The sequence below is a fragment of the Alligator sinensis genome, unplaced genomic scaffold, assembly GCF_000455745.1.
Source record: "Alligator sinensis unplaced genomic scaffold, ASM45574v1 scaffold119_2, whole genome shotgun sequence".
NCBI classification, from domain to species: domain Eukaryota; kingdom Metazoa; phylum Chordata; order Crocodylia; family Alligatoridae; genus Alligator; species Alligator sinensis.
This window is the reverse complement of record NW_005842242.1, coordinates 37903-51903: the sequence shown is the minus strand read 5'-3', so window position 1 is coordinate 51903 and position 14001 is coordinate 37903.

The window sequence follows — 14001 nt, the reverse complement described above, 5'->3', positions numbered from 1 at the left end:
CTGCCCTGCTGGGTATAAGAACCGTGAGAAAGCAGTGCCTCCAGCCTGAGCTTGCACCAATCACCTGGTGAACTCAATGAGTTTGCTGTGTATATATAGCACAGCTCCTGGATCCGCTGCTGCCTGCAGGCAAGTGTGAAACGTTACTTTCCTGCTCATTTCAACATTGTGAAATGTTCATTCAACACTGCAAAATGGCACCTTGTACATCTCGCTGTTCACCCATGTTCCACCCATTCAGCCGACTTGGCCAGGCCTTTGGGTAACTTCAATCAATGAGCTTCATTTAATTCAGTGGAACTTACCTGACTTGTGTCATCTGAGCATCTGGACCAACAGTTCTCAGCCTGTCAAGGTCTAAAAACGATAGCTTTGTCACTAGTGCCAGTGGTACATATATATCTGTGGTAGATCAGTGCTCTTATCCCCAACATAGAGATGAGGATCTGACTTGTCAAATGTTGCATGGGGCATACATGGCAGAGCAGGGAACTGAACTTGAGTTTCCTACAGCTAAGGCTACCACGCTAATCACTGAATCGTTCTTTCTGTCTGTGCCCTGGCATCCAGATTCTGAGGAGCCAGTGTGTTTGACATGTGTATACCCTAATAAAGAAAATAAAATTAATATAAGCTGCACCTATCTCACTTCAAGAAAAAGCAGTAGAGCAGATGGCCTCTGCTGTGATGTGGCTGATTTCAGCTAGATCGTTTTGGGGGCGGAAATTGCTTTCCTATATATATATATATATATGATTTAAAAAATGAAATGGAGCTTCTGCTGTTGTTCTGCTAAATGACTGGTAACGTGCCAAAAGTTCTCAATCATTTCACCACTGCAAACCGTTCTGGATTCCATCAATCCTTGAGGTTTTTAAATTACCTCTTGTATTTCTACCCAAAGGTCACCTGCTGACCTCGCAGTGGAATGGAACTGAATTTGGATGGACTCTTTGGCTCTCAGTTTCTAATCGCATTTGCCTTGACGTCAGTCACAATGCAGCCGTCTTACAATTTTTCCATATTGAGTGCTGTTTACAGCCTCAAACCTGCTGATCTGTATCGTTTTGTTTTGACACCCACCGAATGTTTCTTTTCTTGTTAATCTCATCATTCATTCAGTAGTTCACTTTCTTGCTTTATCTACATCCCAGCTGTTACACTGGTCATTGCTGTTCTGAATTCAGGAAGTTTTGCAAGCAAATTGGTGTGTTACACAGCTCCTTATGTGAGGGCAAATCCAGCACCCCTTTGAACTTCTGATAACACTTCACGTGGGCTTAAAATTTTAGCACCAGGCCTGAATAAATCCCCACTTTCAGGGAATTCCTTTTACTCTGATTTTGAGGCAAACATTTTATTTCCTACCAGAACATTAGAGAAAAAAGTGCAGTTGTGGGTCATCTGCTTTGCCTGTTGTAGAGCCCCTCTAGATCCATCCACTGGATCCCTCTTTTTTGTCTCACAAGATTGATAATTGTGTTGGAGCTGTGACAAGTCACACCAGCTGAGGATCTGTCTACATGCCCTCTTTCTTGTGTGTTACTCTTACCCGTGTCCTTTTAGCCTGTTTAGCAGCTTCTCTCATAAACACATCATGCCTTTCTGTTCCTTATTGGGTGCATCTACACATGCATTAATGCACTTTTCCTAATGCACATTAAATTTAGTACCTCCAATGTGAGGTACCACATTAATGAGCAGTGGGTTGCACTAATGCGCAGCAGTGCAAGCGCATGCTTTTTAGGTGATGCTTAATGTGCAGTAGCCTATTTTACGGCACGTTAGCGTAACAGGACTTCTTTGCACATTGTTTTAATGCACCATAGAATAGGCTACTGCACGTTAAAGTGCACATATAGATGTACCCATTGATCCTCAAAGAAGACGTTCCTTTACTGTGGTCATTATAATAAGTTAATAATAATAATGTTAGGCAATTTATGTTGGATTAATAGGGTCAGAGGGGGAAGGCTATTACTTTGCCTGGCTGTGGATTTAATTTTGCTCTCAGTGAAGTCCAGTTGTGTCTGGTCTCTGTGGCTGTATACGCCTATACTACTACTACTACTACTACTACTACTACTACTACTACTTTCATCCAAAAGAGAGGAGGCCAGCAGTAGCAGCAGCACGGTGTCATGGGTTATAATTTAGTTTTCCTCCTTTCACCTGCTAAGCCAGGCCAGATGGATTACCAGGTGATTAGTTATTAAGTGAGCCCTGTCCATAAAGTTAACAAGTTTACAGAGTCACACAACTTCCTACTGACCATAGTCTCAAGCAACATGGAGGTCTTGTAGTACTGACTGAATTGATTATTCAGGTCCCGGTCTTTGCATTCATTAGAGGCAGGAATAGGCCCAGGGTTTTTAAAGTAGTTTGAAAACCTTAGATGAAGGTTGCTGTTAGGGCAATTAGGTATTAGTTGTTGTTGTTGTTGTTTATGAAAATGTTCTGTGTGCACTGAAGGGGGGAATAGATTCAGTTGTATTCACAGTGATTCACCTCTTTTTATTGCATGGCAAAATGCCATGTAACCTTTCCGCCCCTTGATGCCTCTGATTACATTTGCTGTTGCACAACACAGCTTCTGGCAAACAAGCTGCTTTGCATACTGTATGATGTAGGGAAACGCGGAAAGGAATATGGTGACAGAGCAACTAGTGGGGGTAAAAGCAAGGTGCAGAATCTGATTGCTTCTGCTTTCATCTTCTGGCTGCTACCACTGTTCAGCAGTCTCTTGGGTATGATGCATGGTGAAATGGGTGCTCTGAATCCCCGGGGAGAAAGAAGGCAGGAGGCTTCTATTGCAAGGGGAGGATTCTTGTTCACACCATCAAAAAGTAGAACATGAAACCTGTTTGAGGTGGTAGTTATGTGGTGTCCTCCTTCTTAATGCTCAGGGTCCAGTTCCAAGGGCCTGCCCTGCTGAAAACATCTAGGGAAGCAGTTCTGCTGCTAGTCTGCAAAAATGCCATTTTTTCTAATGATTAAAGAGTAGAAACTGCCTTGTTTTAGAGTACTAGGTGAACTGGTAGTAGGAAAACCCCAACCTACATAAATAGGTGCACCACGTGTGTCGCTTCTGAGACCAGCTGAGGATCTGACCCATTTTTCAGATATGACCGCAGTATAAAAAGACAGAATGTAATTGCTTTTTTTCCTCTACTCTGAGGGTCAACCCCTTTCTCATATTTAAGGAACAGATATTTTGTAAAATGTTCTGAGTACCAGGTAGACAGCCATGATACCCAACACCTCAGCGTTGGCAAGGTGTACGGGCCATTATTCTACACACACACACTTCATAGAAGCAGGTAAAAATATGGGTGCAGTAGGTCTGAGAGAGCTGTAGAGCAGGTAGTGAATACAGCAGCCTTCCAGCCATGCTATGCAGGATAAAAACAAAATTAAATTTAGCTGTTTCATTCTGTCGTTAGGTGCTTTTGTAAAATGGTCCTTATTTGGATGCATGTTGTGTAGTTCTGATTTAAGAACAAACATTTTCTTGGAAACCAGGAGCATTCACTCCATGGGTTAGCAGAGTACCAAATAATTAACTCTGCAAGTCACACAACCGCCTTGCTAAGTCTCATGATTTTATCACGAGTCCTGCAATATTTGCTGTTTTTCTTAAAGCCATTGTTCCTGAAGTCACTTGCTGAGACACTTGCATAAGTCTTTTTAAGAAGCCCTCGGAGCTGAGGAGAGGAGATCAAAAATATGACCCGAATGTGTCCAGAAAACAACGAAGAACCAACATGCAAACAAAAAACCTCCCAATTTTTTTTCTTTGTAATCTCATAATTCTGTGCAAGTCATCCCTAAAATTGCTTTTAAAGTGTATGTCTGTTTGGGCCTTTTGTTCCTACCAGGCCCTCTTTCCTTACAGATTTGCAGCTTCCTGGGGAATGCTAAGATTTGGTCTTCCCGAGTCTTTAGGGCTTTTTATGGTGAGGAAGTGGCTCTACTGCCCCTTATGTTACATTGACACCACAAATAAAATACAACTGTTACCAATAGAGGGAGCTTTTACACCAAAACTTATTCTACTGTACTTGAATTTACAGGCTGGTGTCCCATGCATACCCATATGTTTTGGCTATAGTGGATGTAGCACTTCATGTGCATGTATTCATATACAGTCCTTTCCTTACTGTTTTAACTTTTCTATCATGATGTGGGTTTTTTGTTGGTTGTTTTTTTGCAGCTCTGGTGTGTAGGGTCTGACCTGTGGCTAAAACATGTTTTTCTACTTTGGAGTTGGCTGATACCTGCTATGAGAACTTGTCATTAAGTACCGCTTTTACTTGGCTTTTTCAGTAAAGCTAGCATCCTCCTCTCACATGGTATCTGTACATAAATACTTTGTGAATCAAGATGGCGAATGAGATTATTTGGTTTTTAGCTAGGGAGTTTTGCTCTTTACTGTGTAATAGTTGGAGGCCTTTGTTACACCTCCCAGTATTATGGTAGCACAATTGTAGATATTGTTGCACTCTCTTTCACACTTTCTGTTGGTGGTTGTTAACATTTCTTAGTGCTCCACTGAAAGTGCTTCTCACCCATTGCAACTCCATACGTTCAATTGTGTGTTAAGAGAATAAGACAAAATGGGTGTCTTCAGTGAGCTTCAAGTTTGAAGCATTTGTGAAAAAACTCTCTTATGAGCATACAAGAGCTTTTTCAGTGGTTTGGGTCTTAAATATTGTCTTCTACTGTCGTCTTCTATAGTTCCCAGTAGAGACAATTTTCTGAATGACAACTTTCCTTTCCTATATGAAAGAAAGCAAAGAATCTGTCTCAGATCTTGCCTCTGTGTCCACATGCTCAATGGATATTAGAGTCCATTCTGTTCCCAGTTACATCAGTGCAAATCAATTTAATGTCACCACTATGGGTGTATGTATAAAATCAAAGGTAGAGTTTAGTTTACTTAATTACTCAGATTGTTTAAAATTCATTCAGTTCTGCAGCACTGGCTATATGCGTCCTCATTAGGGGATAAGTTTTGCTAGTTCTTTACCATCAAAATAACAGCCATTGCTGTTTACTATCACTGAGATTTGCTTCCATTACAACAGGCGTTTGAATGAAATGCAGGACTATATGGGTACTTTTCATGTTTCTAGGTTAGGACACTTATACTAAAATACTTGCTCTTGATGCTCCCTGTATAAAAATATCTAAACCTATTTAAATCAATTCTTAGGCAATAATGAATGTTCCCATCTTGGCTGAGAACCTTTTACGCCAAACTTCAGCCCAACCAGAATTAAAACAGCCAGAGGATAAAGCTGTCAAACAGGGCTCGCTGCTAAATCATCACGAGTGTCAGCCACAAGTCTCTAGCATTTTTATTTGATCTCTGCCTCTTCTGGTTTGTTCAATATGTTGAGAGTCCTCTACATTGCTGTAACCTCTGTGGATGCCGGTGATCCCGTCCTCAATGCATCTGTTTGATCCCGGTGAGCATTTCATAAGGCAAACGTGCTGCGGCGAAGCAGGCTTTATAAGTTGTGCTAATAGATTTACGGGTGGTTGGGCACTTTCTGTCCCCTGTCCTCTCCCAGCTTTGAGAGAATCCTTGTGTGAATATTATCCGTCATATTATTTATAGTAGCACCTTGAGGCTTTCAGCAAAACTTGAGGCCCCATTGCAATGGGTGCTGCATTTGTTTATAGTGAGAGATGGTGGCTGCCCTTCCAGGAGCTTAGGCTGCTTGCAGACATTAAAAAAATCCCCAAAACCATGCTTTACTGGAAGAAGTAGCATGCTACTTCAGCCTGGCTCTGCAGCATCTGTAAAGATTGGGTGCTTCAGTGGGGCTTTTTGGCACTTTTAGCTGAAGCTGATTCAATCGGCTATTAGATAAAAGCACCTAAAAAGCCCCACTAAGTGCTTTTTAGGTGAGCTGGGTTGAAGTAATGCGCTGCCTCTTCTGGGCATGCTCAGGGTTTGGTCCAGGAACATGCTGAGTTTAAAGTAAAGCACCAGTTTTTGGGATGTTTTTTTTACCTCTGCAAGCACCTTTAGAGTCTAAATAGACAAAATGTGTAAAGGGTTGGAGAGGGCAAATAGGCAGAGAGAGGTCAAATGATCTGCCCAGGTCAAACAGGTAGCGGTGGAGAACTCCAAATACCCACCTGCCAGGCCAGTGTCCTATCTGAGCAAAGCCACAGCCTTCCCTGATGAGCCGTCTGTCTATGTTGTACTACAGCTCTTGTCTTCCTTGGCACATTTGAACTCCTACATTTTTATCACAGCCCTGAGCAATATAAATGTCTTCTATGGCACAGCTGTTCCCTGAAAACTGACCCCGTGGGGGGGGGGGAAGCAATGGTGGTGAGGTTTCCAGGCGTGTTACCCCTTAACAGTTTTCACCTCTGATAACTCAGTTTGCAAATGCAAACTTCTCTTTTCTACCTGACAGCCCTGGAAACTCATGCTAAGATCACAGAATTCCTTCTAATTCTTCAACACCAGCAAAAACAAAAGAAGTTCAGCAGGGGAAAACTTTGGCCTTCAGTTACTCAAGTGCATTCCTGTTGTCTTCAAAATCTGCACGCTGTAACACCTGCACAACCTGCTGTCGACTCTGCGGGGAGCTCACATGGTTCTAATTGGTCCTGATCAGACAGTGTAACACAAATGCCCATGATGGCTTTTACTGTACAACACAAGTAACCTTGTGCAGATCATCTTATAATGTAAGTCTCAGTAGCTGACACGTCTCGGGTTTTCTCTGGGCAGATAGCATAAGGCAAACCATTCTGCATCAGTGTAAATGTGGAGTAACTGTAGACTTCATTAGCACTGTTCTGAATTTGCATTGGTGTATCTGAGATCAGAATCTGACCTCCATCTTCAGTGGGGAGTTGGTCTCAATAAAGACAAAGCAAGGATCCCAGGCGGTGGTGTAGTTTGTGCCCTGTAAACCTTTAATCAGAGAGGTCAGTGGAAGTTATCTGCTGAAATTTTACAGGGAAGCAAAGATGGACAATAGATTAACTCGAGAGAGAGTGATGTTTTGGCAAGCTGCCTTGCTTAGTGTAAGGCAGAAAGATGACTCTTTCTGATTCTCCTTCATTATGACATGACCTTCCCAATGAAGGCTGCAGATGTGGTGCTGTGAGGACTGATGTACTTATGTCTGTAGGTACCAGGATGCAGATGATTAGGACTCTGGCACGTTAAGAGTGTCAACACAGGGCTGATGATGTCAGGAAGGAAAGTTAGACCACAAGAAGATGAAAGCAGCAGACTTCCAGCAGTAAATTGAAAACCAATTTTTATAAAGAAAGCCAGAACTCGCAGAGACTGGATTCTGCTCCTACACTGGTGTGAATCAGGAGTAAGTCCACTAAAGCCATTGGAATCACCGGTGTAAACAAGAAGAGAATCGGGGCCAGTGAATGACATCAGCTCTCTTAGAGGAGCATAGTCTCCAAATACACTACTCAGACACTAAACAACTCTCTCTCTCTCTTTACTGTTTATGCAAGGCCAATCAGAAGTGTTCCCTGGTCATGTTAACCTAATTTTGGCACCCAATGCATTACCTCAGGGTAAGCACTGCATTCCTTATAGACTTGACTGTGTTCCAGTCCCTGGTCAGATAACTGCTTAATATCAAATACTTGAGCATTGAGCAGAGCAGGGCCTGGGCCCCAAATCTCTTCCCTCCTAGCTGGCAAGTGGGAGATGTAGGTTCAAACCCCCTCAGGCAGACGTGGGAATTGGATGAGGTTTCCCACAACTTGAGAGAACTCATCGAACCACTGAGCCATTGGGTAGAAGTGAGGGAATATTTCTCTATGCTTTGTGTAAGGCTCCTGTGCTGCAGCCTGGGTCAGCTCTATAAGGCTGAGGCGGACACCGACCCAGTTACTACTAATCAAGGCCAGCTGACCCCAGCCCCTTCCCTCTGCTTCTGGAGCTACTTTTAAGGAGCCTTGCTGCACAACACACTGTTCTCCAGTCTCTGAGCAGCTCTTGCCCCAGCAGGATGTCCCTCCTTCCTGACCGTGCACCTGGATTTCAGCCTCTGGGTTCTCCCTGCCTCCCAACCCCGGTTTGACTTGCTCTTGGATTTTGCCCTATGGATTTTTCTTTGCATTTGGTGAGTAGATTTCTCATTCCTGGCTCCTGACCTCTGGCTTGGTGTTTTGGTTTCTGACTTGTGGCTTCTGAGCCTTACCCTTACAGACCCCAGCTGTATGCCTGGCTCTAGCCAGTAGGCCAGGCATCCTGGTGAGCCATGAGTGGGGGCCCTGCCTGGTAGACAGGCTCTGAGAACAGGTTAGACATGCAGGCCTGAGAGAGTCTTCCATCTAGTTTGTGGTTCCTGACGGGGTCTAGGGATGAGGCAGGTGCCTAGCTACTCCTCATGGTCAAGACTTGAGGAGTTCTGGGCATACTGATGGATCTTGACTGATGGAAACTTAACATACCCCTGCATTAGGAGCACTTCAGTAGTAGTTTTGACCATCTAAATTTTGCAGCTAGGTTCCCAGGGGGTGGTTACGTGGGAACTAAATCTTCTTGAGAATCTAGCCCAAGAGGACCAGTTAAAAGCCCAGCATAGGCAGTGGGAGGCGGGACGGTGGGGTAGGATCGCAGGGCATCCCGGCCACGGGCTCTGGGTGGCTGCAGCAGAGATGGGGAGGAGCGCGCACATGGCCAGGATCGCAGCCACTGCAGTGTGTCAATCCCTGGCTGCCTAGCACGGTAGGCAAGTAACAGTCAATTCTAGGAAGGGGCTGTGGTGGGGGGGCAGATCAAAGGCCCCCCATGGTGAGGGAGGGGGTGGGGTAGGGGCTATGGTGAATGGGACCCCAGCTAGGCCAGGTCATAGGACAATTGGAGCCCAGGCTTCTTGTACAGGGGTGTGGGGGGGCTCCTGCCATTGTGCACACCCTGGGATCTGTGCATGGAGCAGAGGTGGCTGTTGCTGTGCGCTGGGCTTTGTGCCCCACTGCAGATGGCCCGGGAGCAGTGCGATGGCACGTGCCTGCTCCCACTGGGCTGTGCCACACCTCGTGCATCCCACCACCAGGCAGGCAGATGGCATCTCGCAGCTTCTGGGGCAGCTGCAGCAGGGTGCAAAGCCCAGTGCGCAGTGGTAGCTGCCTCCACTCTGCACACAGATCGGGAAGTGGGGGGGGGGGCATGTGCCCCCCAGGTCTCATTGGGATGTGCACAGAGGCAGGAACGCCCCCATGCCCCTGGACAATCCTTCCAGGCTCTGATTTATCCTATGACCCGGCCCAGCCAGGGCTCCATTCACTGCAGCCTCTGGCCCACTCCCTCCCTCACTGTGGGGGGCCTCAATCTGTACCCTGCCATGGCCCTTTCCCTTTCCCCACAGATTTACCTGCTGGGTGGGGGGGTGTGTGTGTGCATGTGCAGGTGGACACATGTGCTCAGCCCTGCCCCCCAATAGCTTTTTCTCCATCACTGGTCCTATGGAGGCAGCTCCATGCTTCCTGTGGATTGCCTTAGGTTCCAGATAGGCCTGGGCCCCATTCGACAGAGGCATAACTCTAAACGGACCACTATTTTGGGGAGTGTTAAGAGCTCCTGTGAACTGTGCTGCACTAATGGGTGACCCAGGCTACAAAGTTCAGTAGGGGAGCCGGCATGAAATAAAATTACTCGGGTGTAGGAATTTGCTTTATCAAGCACCAAGTTAGAGCTCACTGTTCTCGTTCTTTTGTCAGAAGGCCATCTCTGCTCGTTAGTACAGTCACCTCAAGTTCACAACCTTACTATAATTATGTTGAAATAACAGCAGGGCTGCAAGTCACATTTGGGGCCTTAATTTTTTTTCCGCTGCCTTGTTCACACCTGGGAAGAATGAGTTAAACTGGGCTGCTGTTCTGGTGATTTGCATCTCTCTTGCTTAAGTGTGGTTGAGTGACTGCAAGGGGTAAGGCAGTGGAGAATAGTGTCCTTCTGCCTCTTCTCGCACAACAGGAAATCTAGAGGAAACAACTGCACCGAAATCACGGTGCAGAGAAGCATGGCTTAAAAAGGGGATTCATAAATCTTGATTCTCTTGTGACTCCTTCAAGTCTGCACAACTGTACTCTCCCCAAACAGGTGTACCCTTTTCTGTGCTCACCTGCAGCTCCTTAACTGCTCAGGCTCCCTGCCGGGAGCCCGCTGTGCGCTCAACCTTGTGGTGATGTCGGGGGAGTTTGGTCAGGGTCAGGAAAGCACGAGTGGACTTTCTGTATACAGGGCCGGGCGTATTTCTGTCCTTCTGCTTGTGTGCAGGGTTTTCTTTTCCTTAGTTTTTATCCTTGCTTCATTTTTTTAAAGAACATCTGCACTTGGAGGGGGGAGGAAGCAGGGGCTCCCTCCCCCTCCCAATTTTGTTCCTTTTTGTTCTGGGTTGTTTTTATTCTGCTCACAAGAAAACTGTTCTCCAGAGTGAGGGTTAAATGATTTCCTGACACTCGAGTCCACCCCCACAGTGCTGACTCATCACTTCGTTGGCCCGGAGCCACCCTACAGTTGTGGAGTGTATTTACCAAATACTTCACTTGGCGAACCAAGTGGTGTTGTGTTTATTTCTACGTTAAAACGGTGGAAAAGGCGTCTTCCTCGTTTGTTTGTTTGTTTGTTTTTGTTTAAAAGCTTTTAAATCACTTACAGACTGGCCTATTCCTACGGAGTCCTTCTCTCTTTTTGATAGGGCTTTTGGTTGGAGAGGGAAGCATTGCATCAGGAGCAGTGCTTGGGGAGGGGGTGTCTTTCTGTGCTTTCCCTGTATCGTAACTACTTGCTACGTAAGGTAGACGCTGCTGAGCATGATCTCGTATTCGGCTGTATTGTGAAATAATAGCAAAGGCCAGCTGGAGCCTGGGGGCCTGACTTAAGCCTTGGTGAAGTCAGAGGGAGCCTTTCTAACAAGTACGGGATGACACTGGAGAAGTGCCTATTCCATTTGGATTTCTTGTTTATTTTAGATGTTAAAAGACGAAAATAAAACGAAGGACTTTTATGTGTTGGTCGGAGGGCACAGATGGAAGTGACAATTTTCACCCTATCTGGCCAGAGAAAGCATTCTATAGATGTGACCAAACACAAGTGCACCGCTGCAGACAGTTTCCAAAATAGCCGATCAGGTAAAAATCTGAACCGTCATTGTGTGAGGGGTCAGATGACGATGTTTCAAAATGGAGCATCTTCTGCAACTTGTGTCAGCTCTGCCTGCCAGCATCAAGCTGTCTTCAGAATGGGAGGGGAAGGGAGCGGAGGGAGTTTGGTTTGGGGTTTGTTTGTTTTTTCCAGCTCCTCCTGAAGGGGGAGGGAGGTGGCCTGCTGAAGGGTGAGGTAGGTGATTTGGAGCCCCTCTTCTTCCTCACCCCTCCAGGTGGGAAGAACTCTAATTCACCCACCCACCCTCCGAGGCTGGCTGGGGAAGCCCTGGAACAAATTCCGTCTGCTCCATTCCCCGCTCCCTTTCTGGAAACTTTGCAGCCTGGCAGGGTGCAGGGGCCATTGCTGGGGGAAATGGGCTGCAGCTGGCAACTCAATTTCCCCCTCCTGTCTGGAACCAACAGTGAACTTCTGTTTGTGGCAGGGGAGCGTTGTAACTCAGAATGCTTCTTCAGTTACAGCGGCAAGCTGCACTTCTGTCTGCACCCTGACTGAATTGGGTATAGGACACATCCAGGGAGTTGGCTTCGAGTACCTTTGTACTTTCCAGTCTAGAGCCTGGCTTGGCACAAGCTACAGCAGCCTGAGGACTGCTCCCATTTACACCTGATTGTTTGTATGTTCATCCCATGATGAGGACTAGACGACTGGTGAGGGACCCTTAGACGAGGCAAATCCTCAGGCTGCACTACTAGTGTTGCAGCAGCTTTGGTGAAAAAAGCAAGATGAGTAGGGGCTGCTGACTTCAGGTCTCGCATGCTAGGCAGGCTGCTGATCAGTAAAATGGTAACCCGACCCATCTCCTTCATGCAGTGGGGAAACCCTTGGTGGTTCAGCTGGCGAGGTATTTGAGCTGATGCCCATTATTAGCCTACTGGGCAAATAGTAGATGGGGGACTGTTTTGTCAAAGTCCCTGACAAACAGTTTGCTGCTGCTGCATACAATAAAAACAAATGAGGGGCTAAGGTAATACAGCTCTTGAATAATTAGGCATGGGAAGAGCTTTTTGTGAATGCCTCTAGCCATTTAATGAACCTGTTGTAGAAAGTGAATACCCTAGAGCTTGGTAGGCAGCGTGTGTAATCACTAACCAGAAGGCTGGAAAGACGCATTGGTATCGGATTGCTGATCTTCTTGAGGTAGCAGAGAATATATCCCTTATTTAGAGATGCATCAGAACCACCATTCTGGAAGACTGTGAATAACTTCTTTTTAGATGATAGTAATCAACTTAATCCTAACAAGCCAAGATTGCAGGTGTTTAGTGCTCAAATCATATTTTTTTTATTATAGAAGTGCACATGCTAGATACTGCTGTTTATCTAACATTTTGGAAGGTAGCTGCAGTTCAGTACACCTATTCTAGCTGTTTCCTAGCTGTAACAAACATCTTTCTTTTTTATATGTTTGATCTCCAGATACATTTGCACTAGCATTCCTCGGGGGGCGGGGGGGAACTGGCTAACTTGCTCAAGGCTTTAACTGGGGAAAAGTAAAGATGTGACTGTAGATCTGAGAGCAGGTGAAGTGGAACATGCCCTTCTTTGCCAACTGTGGGGAACAGAATAACTACAGGCGGTAAAATTCAATTCCAACTTCTGTGACACCTGGTGTTAGTGCCTGAAGGTGCAGACAGATATTACACTTGCTGCGCGATCGGCCCCTTGAAAGCGACCTACAACTGTGCCCTAACAGAAGAGCGCGGCTGCAGAGCGCTCTGACCGCACAACAAATTAACCCTCATTATATGAAGATTCAAATGAAGGCACTCCAAAGAGGAGTGCCTTCATTAATTTGTCTGCTCCAGCAGCTGGGCTGCTGCAGCCCAGCCCTGCCACTGGTGCCATCTCAGGATGGGAGGTGGAGAGAAGGGAGGGGAGGGAGCTCAGGCTGGTGTTTGCCTGTGCTGGTGTGGGGGTGGGTAGATTGAACCCCCCCCCAGGCCCCAATCCACATGCCCCCATACCAGGGCAGGCTGGGGAAGCACTAGCTTGAGCTTCCTCCACTCCCTTCTCCCTCCTCCTTCCCTGCCCCGCTGCATCCTCAGACAGCACCAGAACTGGGGGGGCGGTGCAGAGCTAGGCAGAGATGCTGGAGACATGCAGCCCCTTTTCCTGGATTGGCTTAAAATTTGGACCTTAATTCTCCCGCCCTCCTGACCCATCAGCTAATGTCTGGGGGCATACGCCTCTTCTGCAGTGGTGGGATCTCTGCCTCCCCCCACTTCCTGTGCCCCATGGACGAGCTGCTTGCGGCTCTGTCCCACACCCTGCCCCAGCTATGCAGCACCGTCCCCAGGCGCAGCCCCACTTGCTACCTCACTGCGGGGGCCTCAATCTGTCCCCCCCTTAAAAACAAGAAAAAAATATATAAAGGGGTACATGAGCTGAAACTTTGAGAGAGACCAGGGATTTTTTCAACCTTTTTTTTTTTTTTAACACGTGTACCCCTTCTAACTCGTAGCACTTTGTGTGAAGCGCCATAAGCTAGACCAGGGAGCTGCACTTCTGTGTGTTCTTTGAGGTTTTGGCTGCTAAATTCAAGCTCCTAAAGGTGAATATAAGCCATTCTTTCTTCACAAGCTTAATATTAGTCAGCACTGTGTTCTTTCTAGCAATTAGATGGCTTGCTATTTGGCATGTTGCCATGATGAAGGAGGATACCATGGCAGGAGTGCATACATCATGGGCTTGACCTAAAAACTGCTGAAGTCAATGGGAAGACCTCCATTAATTTTATTGTTTGTTGATTCAGCTTTTATGAGTAAAGATGATGATGATGGTGTCACCAGCTCTGCGAAAAGAACACCAGTCTCATTATCTCCATT